The sequence below is a fragment of the Sus scrofa genome, chromosome 13 (genome assembly GCF_054392235.1).
Source record: "Sus scrofa isolate SSC_HxYL_T2T_F1_AM1 chromosome 13, Sscrofa_HxYL_maternal_Yorkshire_Landrace_v2.0, whole genome shotgun sequence".
Taxonomy (NCBI): Eukaryota; Metazoa; Chordata; class Mammalia; order Artiodactyla; family Suidae; genus Sus; species Sus scrofa.
In genome coordinates this window covers 74284945-74297603 of record NC_139395.1, presented here as the reverse complement: position 1 = coordinate 74297603, position 12659 = coordinate 74284945, and the positions used below count along the sequence as shown (strand labels likewise).

Here is a 12659-nt window from a genome sequence, read left to right as displayed (position 1 = left end):
GGCCAAATTAACAAGGAAGATGATGCAACCCCTAAGAAATTGCTGAGTGTTCCTTAAATGGGCTGGAACTTTCAGCCTCTTCACAGCTGAGGGAACCAGGGATAAAGCCCTGTTCTTCCTTTGTCAATTGTAGGTCTGAATCTTTCATGCTTTTATTCTATACAAAAAGAGCTGGTTTGCTTTTGATTTAGCTTTTCTGTTGTAATGACAAACACTCCTGTGTAAAAATGTGTCAGGAAAAACCTGACAGTATTTGCAGTGTTTACAAGCTTTCCCCATCTTTGACACTGTGGGCAGGAATAGTTATGGGTTAATGCTAGGATCTGTCCATTTGCAGCTCCATACCATCTAAAAGTAGCATTTTGCCTTTTGTCTTAATTATTCTTTCAGCCTCTTTTATAGCATAGACCTGGTCTAAATTGATAAGACAAAACTGGTAACACAGACTAGTTGTATGTCATATTCTTGCCAGTAATTACAATCTTGAAATTTCTTCTAACCAACCCTTATTAAATTCTGGAGAAAGATGTGCCTCTCACCTTCTCACACAAGCACATCAAAAAAAAATCTGTATGTAGAAAGATTCACACAGAACATCTACTGAGTGCTGGCAGAGAACTTAAACCTCCCAAAGGGCAAGAAACCCCCCACATAATTGGGTAGAACAAAAAGGAAAGAGAGAGAGAGATAAAGAGAGGGATCAGGATGAGACTAGCACACCTGAGAGAAAACTGTGAAAGAGGAAAGGAACCCACACCCTGGAAAACCATTTAACTGATGAGGAGAGCAGCCAAGATGGAGGGACCTCAAAGCCTCAGAGAAAAGTACCGCAGCTGGACTGAGGAGGGCAAAGCAGAGAGAGAGCCTCATGGACCATCAATACCATCTCCCAGGATACCATAGCCTGAAATGCTCAGAAGGGGGCTGAGCACTGAGACTCAGGCTCTGGAGGTCTGTTCCAGGGAGAGAACTAGGATCAGCTGAGTGGAGACACCCTGAGGGGCTAGGGAGTGATGCACCAAGGCTGGGAGCGGAGTTCCACAGCCAAGGGAACCCAGGAGGAGGTGTGGGCCCATAGGAGAAGCAAGGCACCATCACTGGGGAGGGCAACAGGAGGAGGGGCTGACTGCCATAGGAATATCTTTCTCAGCACATGGTGGACTCTCGAAGGGCAGGGCTATGGATTGAGGGGTGCCTCTTGTGTGGGCTAAGTGTGGTGGGGGCAAACCACCACAGTCATCTCAGACTCCAGAGGTGGGCATGGCCTGCCACCACCAGGGGCCTGTGAACAGGCACCACCTGTGGCCCAGTCACCTCAGAGGTTGGCACACAGGAGGTCACTGCAACCAAGCACCACCCCTTGTTGCTCTCCTTTGGGAATGCACACGCCCTGCCTCTGCACCTCCAAATGTTCTGGGTGCTGAAATGAAAAGGGAGAAATCTCAACGGATATTGCAAAAATACAAAAAACAGTAAGAGAATACTGTGAACAATTACGCCAACAAATTTGACAATGTAGAAGAACTGGACAACTTTCTAGAGACATACAGCCTGACAAACCTGAATCAAGAAGAAAAAGATGAATTGAACAGACCGATCACTAGAAATGAAATGGAATATGTAATAAAAACACTCCCTACAAATAAATGTCCAGGACCAGACGGCTTCACAGGAAAATTCTACCAAAGATACAATAAAGAACTTATACTCATCCTTCTTGAACTTTTCCAAAAGGTTGAAGAAGAATGAATAACTCCAAGAACATATTATGAAGCCACCGTAACCCTAATATGAAAACCAAACAAAGATACTACCATAAAGAAAAATCATAGGACAATATCTTTGATGAACATAGATGCAAAAATTTTCAGCAAAGTTTTAGCCAACTGAATCCAACAACTTATCAAAGAGATCATACACCACAAACAAGTGGGATTCATCCCAAATTCGCAAGGATGTTTCAACATCAATCAACATCATACACCACACTAAGAAAAGTCTAAAACCACATGATCATCTCAATAAATGCAGAAAAAGCTTTTGACAAAGTCCAACATCCATTCATGATAAAAACTATTACTTTAGCACATATAGAAAGGACATACATTAACATAATAAAAGTCATTTTCAACAAACCCACAGCCAATATAATACTCAATGGAGAAAAGCTGAAAGCATTCCTGCTAAAATCTGGAACAAGACAAGGATGCCCACTCTCACCAATTTTATTCAACACAGTGCTGGAAGACTTAGCCATAGCAATCAGACAAACAAAAGAAATAAATGGTATCCAAACTGGAAGATAAGAGGTAAAACTGTCACTGTATGCAGATGACATGATACTATATATAGAAAACCCTAAGACTCCACACAAAGACTGCATGAAGTGCTCAACGAATTCAGCCAAGTAGCAGGATATGATTAATATTCAGAAATCAGTCGCATTTATGTATACTAAAAATGAAATATTAGAAAAGGAATTTAAAAATACAATATCTTTTAAAATTGCACCTCCCAAAATTATATACCTAGGAATAAACCTGACCAAGTAGGTGAAAGACTTACATGCTAAGAATTATAAAATGTTAATCAAGAAAATTAAAGAGGATGCAAACAAATGGAAAGATATTCCATGCTCCTGACTTGGAAAAATTAATATTGTAAAAATGGCCATACTACCCAAAGCAATCTACAGATTCAATGTGATCTCTATCAAATTACCTATAACATTTTTCACAGAATTAAAACAAAAATCCAAAAATTTATATGGAACCATAAAAGATCCAGAATTGATGAAACAATCCTGATGAATAAAAACCAATCAGGAGGCAAAACTCTCCAAGACTTCAGACAATATCACAAAGCTACAATAATTAAGACAGTGTGGTACTGGTATAAAAACAGACACACAGACCAATGGAACAGAAGAGAGAACCCAGAAATAAACCCAGTCACCTATGGTCAATTAGTCTTCAACAAAGGAGGCAAGAATATAAAGTGGGAAAAACACAATCTTTTCAGCAAGTGGTGCTAGGAAAACTGGACAGCTACATGTAAATCAATGAAACTGGAACACACCCTCACACCATGCACCAAAATAAATTCAAAATGGCTTAAACATTTAAACATAAGACAAAATATCATCAAACTCCTAGAGTAGAACATAGGCAAAACATTCTCTGACATCAACTATATAAATGTCTCCCAGAGTAATAGAAATAAAAGCAAAAATAAACCAATGGAACCTAATCAAACTTACAAGCTTTTGCACAGCAAAGGAAACCCATCAAAAAACAAAACCTACAGAATGGGAGAAAACAATTTTAAATGATGCAACCAACAAGGGCTTAATCTTCAAAATACACAAAAAACTCATAGGACTCAACAGAAAACAACAACAACAACAACAACAACAACAAAAAACAACAAAAAAAAAACCAAAAAACAATTGAAAAATGGGCAGAAGGCCTGAATAGACATATCTCCAAAGAAGACATACAGATGGACAACAGGAACATGAAAAAATGCTCAACATCACTAATTATTTGGGAAATGCAAATCAAAACTATAATGAGGTACCAAATCACACCAGTCAGAATTGCCATCATTAGTAAGTCTACAAATAAATGCTGGGGATGGTGTGGAGAAAAGGGAATGCTCCTACACTGTTGGTGGGAATGTGAACGGGTACAACCACTATGGATAACTGTATGGAGGTACCTCAGAAAACTAATTATATAACTACCATATGATCTAGCACTCTGACTCCTGGGCGTATATATCTGGACAATGCTTTCATTGAAAAAGATACATGCACTCCTATGTTAACTGAAGCACTATTCAAAATAGCCAAGACAGGGAAACAACCTAAATGTCTATGAACAGATGAATGGATTAAGAAGATGTGTTACATATACACAATGGCATACTACTCAGCCATAAAAAAGAACAAAATAATGCCATTTTCAGCAATGTGGATGAAACTAGAGACTCATATACTAAGTGAAGGAAGTCAGAAATAGAAAGACAAACACTATATGATATCACTTATATTTGGAACCTAACATATGGCACAAATGAGCCTATCTACAGAAAAGAAACAAAAGACTGGACATGGAGAACAGACCTGTGGTTGCCAAGGGGAAAGGGGAGAGAGTGGGATGGACTGGGAGTTTGGGTTTAGTAAATGCAAAGTATTACATTTGGAATGGATAAGCAATAAGATCCTACTGTATAGCACAGGGAAGTATATTTAATTACTTGTGATGGAACATGATGGAGGATAATGTGAGAAAAAGAATGTATATATATGTATAACTGGGTCACCTTGCTGTACAGCTGATATTGTCAGAACATTTAAATCAGCTAAAACAAAAAAAAATTTTAATTGCCATCATTAAAACTAATGACAGAATTCCTATAATAAATGAACCCATACATTCATTCAGTTCAAAATTTTCTGAAGTTTTCCCCACCCCCTTGAAACTCCAGTCCCTTGAGGTATTCTGTGTCATAAGATTCATTTCCAGGTAAATTTGGAAAAACAATTCTTTGGAGATTCTCAGTTCAAATAGCATAGTAAAGGCTCTGAGGTCTGAAATATAGACTTTATACTTATTTGATCAGAGAAAACCACTTTATACAAAATGTGTCGCCCCTACCTCCACTTTGGTGTTTTGTAAACATGAAACTAGCACTGAAAAAATACTTCTGTAGATACTTAAAACTTTACCCTTGGGTCAAGCCTCTCCATTTCAAAAATAATGATAAATTTAAAAATTCATTCGTTCATTCATGGAGTTCTCACTGTGGCTCAGCGGGTTAAGAACCCGACATTGCATCTGTGACGATGCAGGTTTGATCCCTGGCCTCAATCAGTGGGTTAGGATCTTGTATTGATGCAAGTTGCGGTATAGGTGGCAGATGTGGCCTGGATCCAGTGTTGCCATGGCTGTGGCATAGGCTACAGCTACAGCTCTGATTCAACCCCTAGCATGGGAGCTTCCATACACCACAAATGAGGCTGTAAAATAAAAATAAAATAAAATGAATAGAAAAGAATAATAAATTTAAAAATTCACTCATTCATTCATTCTTAGCCCATCTTACAGAACTGTGTTTATTAACTTCCATTTTATCTCTATATAACTTGCCAAAAGTATAAAAATTATAAGGCACATCTATGAAATCTTGTCTCTACTATAGTAGATTGTGTTTCATGCAGAAGCTTTTTCTAAGATATTACTATCACACAAAACAATTTTAAAACTTACAACTATATAGGGTTTTTTAAACTATGTTTCTCTCTTTGCTTAGGTCGTAAGACATGAACATCTAAATCTGTGACTTATACAGAATACATTTCCATGTACTAATTTCATTTCTGACATTTTTGTTTACTGATAATTTCCTATTATTCTTACTCCCTAAATTACTAACTTTTATCTTTGCTATTGCTTGTATTTTTCAAAGCAGCCTCAAATCCTTTACAAAATGAGATTCACTGCGACATTACTGATTTTTTTCTTTGTTTACTCAATAACTATTTATTAAAATCCTCGGTGTGCTAGTGCTGGAAAATCAGTGGTGAAGGAAACCAGGTCCGGTCCTCACCCAGTTACCATGCAAGTCTGGGGAGATGGCTAAGAGGCATAAATATGTAATCTCAAATTCAGAAAAATGCAAGGAATTGAAGAGGAAAGTAGGCACTGGTGATCTAAGGAAAACAAGATACACATGCTGTTAGACACTTTGCCACTTCCATTAGTGAGCAGGAGGATATTGAAACAAAAACCATAACAATACAATAAGAGACCAGATCATGAAATGTCTGTAAGATCCTGGTCAGCAGCTTAGTTTGTATCTTAAGGGTTAGTGATAAGATTTGAGTTACCTTTTTATTTATTTATTTATTTTTTATTTTTTTATTTATTTTTTTGTCTTTTTGCTATTTCTTGGGCCGCTCCTGCGGCATATGGAAGTTCCCAGGCTAGGGGTCTAATCGGAGCTGTAGCCTCTGACCTACGCCAGGGCCACAGCAACGCGAGATCCGAGCCACTTCTGCAACCTACATCACAGCTCACGGCAACGCCGGATCGTTAACCCACTGAGCAAGGGCAGGGACCGAACCCGCAACCTCATGGTTCTTAGTCGGATTCGTTAACCACTGCGCCACGACGGGAACTCCCGAGTTACCTTTTTAAAAGACCATTCTGGCCATGGTTCAGAGAACAGGCTAGAAGTGGGAAGTATGGTAGTGGGGCAACTGATTAGAGGGTGTTACGGACCAAATGTTTGCATCCCCTCAAAATTTGTATGTTGTAATCCTAATCCCCAGTATGACGGCATTAGCAGGTGGGGCTTGGGAAGATAAGGTCTGGAGCTGAAGCCCTCATGAATGGGACTAGTGCTCTATTAAGGAACCCCAGAAAGTTCCCTCCCTCTTTCTGCCATGTGAGGTGAGAGCAGAAGATGGCTGTCTATGAATCAGGAAGTGGATCCTCAATAGACACTGAATCTGTAAACACCTTGATCTTCAACTTCCCAGCCTCCAGAACTGTGAGAAATAAGTTCCCGTTATTTAAGCCACCCAGTCTACCGTGTTTTTGTTATAGCATCTCGGATGGACTAAGACAGAGGCTAGTGTAATAATCCAATAGCAGAGGATGGTGGTTGGGCCAAGGCACTGGTGATGCAGATAGAAAGGAGATAAATTCCACGTGTTCTTTGGAAGTAGAATCACCAAAATCTACTAATGCATTGGATATGTGGGATGTAAAAAGAGTGAAATCAAAGATGATTTCTAGGTTTCTGGCTGGAGCAACCAGAGGAATATTGTGCATGTAGGAGAAGGACAGGTATTGGGGTGGAGGCTGGTGGCTTGAATGAGTTCTATGTGGGGCATGCTGAGCCCAAACTGCTCAATCCTGGACTGAAGATGCACATTTTACAGTTATTGGTATAGATGGTGATTACAGCCATGGGAGGAGATGGAAACAGAGGAGCACAAAAGAGGAAAAATGGATGAGGAAGATGAACATATGCTGACGGGAATGATCCAGTAGAAACTCAAAGAGAAGGGAGAGTTTGATGAAGAAAAGAGCTGCAGTGACCGAAGGAGCGAGAGTCCTTGAGAAAATAAGAAAGGGTAACAGTAATTTTAAAGTGCATTGTTTTTTTTTCTGAGTCAGAACATATTGAATTCACCTGAAAAACATTTTTCTTGGTGTTAAGAGCAGGCAGTTTCATCTTTCTATAACAACTTTACGCATCCTTTGGAACAAACTACCTCTTTTGGAATAAAACCCTTTAGAGCAAATCAATACACAGGGAAGTCAATGTGCGTGGAAGCAACTGAAAATACAAAAAGCACCAACCAATCTTATCTAATTTCTATCACATGGACCAGAGAAGACAGTTCAGAGTCTCTTTCTCTCAAGCACACAATCACCCCCACGGCCACACTTTCATAAGATGACCTTGACTGTCATTTTATTGAGATCATGGCCAAGGCCATATTACATGACATTCCTCAACTCCCTCTTTCCCACTTACTTCTCTGTGCCCTCACCCACCCTCTCTTCCTCCCCACAGTCAGAGAAGACAGGTTCATTCTTCTTCCCCACAATAATTGATTTCAGGTCCAATACCCTCTGGTCTCCTTGAGAATATCTCCCCTCCCTTACATCTTTAACTCCTTCCTTACATTGCTGTGATTCCCCTCAGGCTATAAATATGTCCCTGTGTCCTCCATCCTACTATGATTCTTGCCACAAACACGTCACTCTCCTCTAGTACATCTGATCTTCCTCTTTTTACGACTTGATGTCTGCAAAAAGTAGCTACTGCCCCCAGATACTGATCCAGTCAGTAGAGCTTTTGCTCTTATTGAAAATGTTTATTTGAAAGTTACTTCTCTTCCTCTTTTTTTTTTTTAATTTTTCCTTTTACAGCTGGACTAGTGGTACATGGAAACCACAGCAACACTGGATCCATAGCAACACCAGGTCCTTAACCCACTGAGGCAGGCAAGGGATCAAATCCGCATCCTCACAGAGACAATATTGGGTCCGCAACCTACTGAGTCACAATGGGAACTCCTGCAGCTTACTTTTGACTTCATTATCACCTCTCCAAACATAGTTTGAGGCTCTCATTCTTTATGACCTCTCAGTGACACCTGACAATGTCAAATACTACCATTTATGATACCTTCTCCCCTGGAATTTTATAACACCCCAGTTTCCTGATTTGAACTTTTAGCTTTCTGATGAATTCTAGCGGGGCTGTGACTTTTTCTCCCTTAAGTACTTGACACAGTTTAGAAGAATCTATCCAGAACTCTTTTGTTTTCCCACTTTCTCTCAGAAAAAAAAAAAAAAAAAAAAAAAAAAAACTTGTTCACCTTCATCACTTCAAGGAAAATGAGTTGGGAGGCTATGTTTCTTGCCTAGATCACTCCCATAAGTGACAGACTGGCATTGCCAACTTTGAGCTGTGTTACATACTACAAGGAATGATGTGCTGGTAAATGTTTAACAACTGTCCCTCTGTGGAAAAGAATGTCCTGATATACATGCCAGTTTCCACATGCCATTTGGAAACTACCATGCTATTTAATCCATACTCCCTCTATGGTCAATGTCAAGCTACCAATGTGACATTGCTGAACATGGTCTTGGGAAGAAATGTATACAATTTACTCTTTAAAAAAAAAAAAAAAAAAACCTGACTGCACCCATGGCATATGGAAGTTCCCAGGCAAGGGGTGAATTAGGGCTGCAGCTGCTGGCCTATGCTACAGCCACAGCAACACCAGATCTGAGCCACATCTGCAACATATGCCATAGCTTGTGGCAACGGAGGATCCTTATCCCACAGGATGAGGCCAGGGATCAAACCCGTATCCTCACAGAGGATCCTTAATGTACTGAACCACAATGGAAACTCCCACAATTCACTCTTACAAGCCTTTCCAAGTGGGATCTCAGATACCAACGCATAATAAGCCTTTCAGATTCAATGCACTGATAATGAACTCATCATCTACCCAAACTGGTTGGTCTACTTCCAGAGATTATGAGTACGCATTAAAAACCCCTTTTTTACTGTTCATCAAGGATCCAGTCCTACTTTTATTATACAGTTTGCAGCCATTTAGGTATGTGATCTTGCTTGGAAGGAGGAATATATACCATCAAATAACTCATCTTACAGAGAGCTGCTTCTTGTACTGCTGACTAACTATACAGGATAATTTTCAAAGGCATGGAGGGTTAAATAAGTTATGCTAATATTATCAATTATTTGTTTTATTTAAAATTTTAAAACCCCTGTGCTATAATTCAGTTATCTTTCATGTGGAAGGACAGTTAAATTATAAAATATTTCCTATTCTGGGGAGAAGAGGAATTGTATATATTAAAACACACACACACACACACACACACACACACACACAGCAACTTTGTTTAATAGAGTCTTTTATCCACCACCTGGATTTCTCATCAGGCAACCTATAATTCTACTATATGTACCCTCTAGGTGCCATATGTTGTAATTATATAGAGAGCCAAGTGTTGCTCTAATTAGATCATTTGGCAAAAGGGATTTAGAAACACCATAATGGATATTTACTAGTAGAGATCTAATTAACTCTGGCATATCTGTGACTGAAATATGAGGATAAAACTGCACTAAAGGCAGAAAGGGTCAAACACAGTACATAATACCAGACCTTCAATATTTATGTAGCATCCACACATCCAAGCAATCTAGCAGGTTCTATTTCTGGAAATGACAAAGTTAGGAGGAACCCAAATTATCTGGCTTGTCTCTACAAACACTGCCTTTCTGGTTTCCATATCCAGTCACATCACTTCAGTTCTAATTGCTCTTAATTAGATGCCACTTTGGTGTGAATATTTTCATGATCGCTTAAACCCATTTGATGATACAGAGCTATTTTCTCTGAACAAAGGCACTGCCGAGGTAGTTCAAGGACTTAATTTACCTCTTCTCCCAGGGGCTTAGATGCTTCTAATCCAGCCCTGAAATCAGACCATGATGCTTCCTTTCCCCAGGAAACTAGGAAGCCATGGATCTGAAGGCTGCCAATTTAGTATTGAAACTATGAAATGAGTAACAGTAAAAGCTGCTGTAAAACTGTAAAGGCTGGCTAGTCATCTTTTCCATATTAAAGGCATCAGCAATATTCCAGTTTTAAAAGGGAGGTAATGAAAGCAGAGCTTTATTTTTACTAATAATTCATTGACTTACTACCAGATTCCATGATGTCTTTAAGTAGAGAGAAGCCTCTGATGCTTGTTCCTTCTTTAAGCCAAGCTGGTGGAGACACAGCTTCTGGAATAAGTGACCTGGATTTGAACCCCAGCTCTAACACTCCCAAGCTTTACAACCTAAAGTAAAGTAAATACCTTCTTTGAGTCTAGGTTTCCTTATCTAAAAGATGGGGTTAATGATAGGACTGATTTCGTAACATTTCTTGTGGATTAAAAGAGAATATATACACAGTATTTAGCAGAGAGCATAGTAAAGACTGAAAAAAAGCTAGGTATTGGGAGTTCTCATGGTGGCACATGCAGCAGTAATGAACCTGACTAGGATCCGTGAGGACACGGGTTTGATCCCTGGCCTTGCACATTGTGTTAAGGATATGGTGTTGCCATGAGCTGTGTCACAAATGTGGCTTGTGGCTTGGATCTAGCATTGTGGCTGTGGTGTAGGCCAGCAGCTACAGCTCTGATTCGCCCCCTAGCCTGGGAACTTCCACATGCTGCTGGTGAGGTCCTGAAAAGACACACACAAAGCTAGGTATTATTATTATTATTATTATTATTATTATTATTATTATTAACAAATGGAGAAAAGCAATGGCCACAAGATAAACAGGAAATAACATGAAAAAAAAAAGTCAAAGTATTCAGTATCCTGAATCCCCAGGAATTCCCAAAGCTCAAGGTTTATTCATGAACACACTGGTGACATAAAGGGAGATCAAAGTCTCATTTCAACTTAATAACTAGAGATTTCTGTGCTTCTTCAGAGCCAAGCTGACTCTCAGTGTTCCTGTCACTATTATTTTAGATCTGTCAACATTACTTCATAATGTGAATCACCTCTTGTTAAGGAACCAGAAGCCTCTCCCTATTGATTATTCTCCAATTTCTTTCATTTAACTCAATGGCCATCAAGTCTCCCACTTGTCAGGATCCCTCTTTCACCCTCATTTCTTATGTGAAGCTTGCTCATGCCTGTCCCTTTATCTGGCACATCAACGAGCTCGAACACACAGCCCTCACGCTTCCCTTCCTGCCTCTCTACGTGGACCACTTTCTTTCACAACTGCTTAAACTTACTTCTTGGTGGAAGCCAACTCTGGCATACCCAGGCTGACTCTGAGCATTTCTTCTCTGCAGGTTCCCTAAGTGCTGTGGCCTATTTTTGTTTGGAAGATAATATGTTAATTTGTACTTCACTGGTGGTTTCTAAATTGCTCCATGTGTGTAGATATTGTCAGAATAGCCACATTTTATAAAACCCTGGGAAGCTAGTGTTGGGATTTCTCTCCTCTCCTCCTTCAACTGAACAACGCCATTTATCATTTGAAAAATAATTTTGATAACCATAAAATGAAAATAAAAGCCCCTCTGCAAGACTGTCAGTGTACACCACAGGGTCTTCAACCTGATGAAGCTTTCCGGTCACTTTGTTCTTTTACTGATTTTCTAGAAATTTGGGCAAGAGAATCATATATAAAAATATATATATATATATATTTTTTTTCCCTCTCCATGCTACTTTTCACATTCTGTGTCTCCACCTTGAAAGCTGCCCCTGCTGATTTCTCCAGGGAGTTCAAGGTTTTGAGGGCATGGAAAGAAGTTTCCTCTGGCAATATTTGGGAGCCACTGCTCCAGAGACAGAAGGGACAGCATTTAGGCCTCCAGGCAAATTTATTTCCCCTTCACTTTGCATTAGATGGACCCAGTAAAAGTGACAATTTCATCACAAAGTTAAGACACACAGAATGGCTAAATGACATAGCAAACCAAAATAAAACCAAAATAAAAAGGCCAAACAAAGAGAAGTTTGTATTACTGGAAGATGTTTTAAAATCTCTCACTTTCAGAATTGTGCCATGAGTTGGATCGCGGGTTGGCAAACTTTATCTGTGAAGGGCTAGATAGTAAATATTTCAGGCTTTGCAGGCCACGTGTTGCCATCTACTCAACCCTGCCCCCACTGCAGGGCATAAGCAGCCTAGACAATTTGGTAATGAAGGGGTATGGGGCTGTATCCAATTAAACTTTATTTGGAGATACTGATACATGAATTTCATCTAATTTTCATGTGTCACAAAATGGTATTTCTCTTTTTATTTCCTTCCATTTGAAACCGTAAACTCATTCCCAAACTTGCAGTCTGTGCAAACACAGGCGGTGGGCCGGTTCTGGCCCGTGGGCTGTAGTTTGTTAAGCCATGGGTAAGAGTGTTCTGGGCAGAAAGAACAGCTTGTTGAAAAGCTTTGTGGCAGGAAGCATAAGGCCATTTGAAGAACTGACAGGGGATCCATGCAGCACAGGAAGTAGGGTTGAGGGAGAATAGGACCAAGCATGCAGGACACAAGCAGAAGCCTG

The 12659-nt window shown here is 39.6% G+C and overlaps 1 protein-coding gene across 50 annotated transcripts in view; it reads right to left on the bottom strand.

Annotated features, from left to right (window-relative positions):
* Positions 1-12659, bottom strand: part of CNTN4 (contactin 4) — a 1001048-nt gene that overhangs the window by 118835 nt on the left and 869554 nt on the right. The gene's annotated exons all lie outside the window — the stretch shown is intronic.